Source organism: Bos grunniens, chromosome 27 (assembly GCF_055505025.1).
Source record: "Bos grunniens cultivar Pamir isolate PY7600 chromosome 27, Bosgru_T2T1.0, whole genome shotgun sequence".
NCBI lineage: Eukaryota > Metazoa > Chordata > Mammalia > Artiodactyla > Bovidae > Bos > Bos grunniens.
This window is the reverse complement of record NC_141191.1, coordinates 30,617,985-30,618,333: the sequence shown is the minus strand read 5'-3', so window position 1 is coordinate 30,618,333 and position 349 is coordinate 30,617,985. Positions and strand designations below refer to the sequence as shown.

General features: G+C 36.4%; 1 non-coding gene across 1 annotated transcript; it reads left to right on the top strand.

Moving 5' to 3' along the window:
* On the top strand, positions 1-73 carry TRNAG-CCC (transfer RNA glycine (anticodon CCC)). Its single transcript has one exon. It is a non-coding gene; the product is annotated as a tRNA-Gly (tRNA).
* Positions 74-349: the final 276 nt, after the last annotated feature.

Genomic DNA, 349 nt, shown 5'->3' with positions numbered 1-349 from the left:
TCCCTGATGGTCCAATGGCTAAGACTCTGTGCTCCCAATGCAGGGGGCCCAGGTTCAATCCCTGGTCAGGGAAATAGATCCTCCATGCTACAACTCAGAGTTCACACGCTGCAATTAAAGATTCTGCATGCCACAACTAATACCTGGCACACAAATATATATACATACGTATGTGTGTATATATATGTGTGTGTGTATTTATGTATATTTAAATATGTGTATATATGTATCTATATGTGTGTGTATATATTGTATATTTAAATATGTGTATATATATAAAATTCAAACTATAAATTCAGTAAAATAAAATGAGGTTAATGGGGGGCTTGGGCTTCTGCATTGCTGGGCA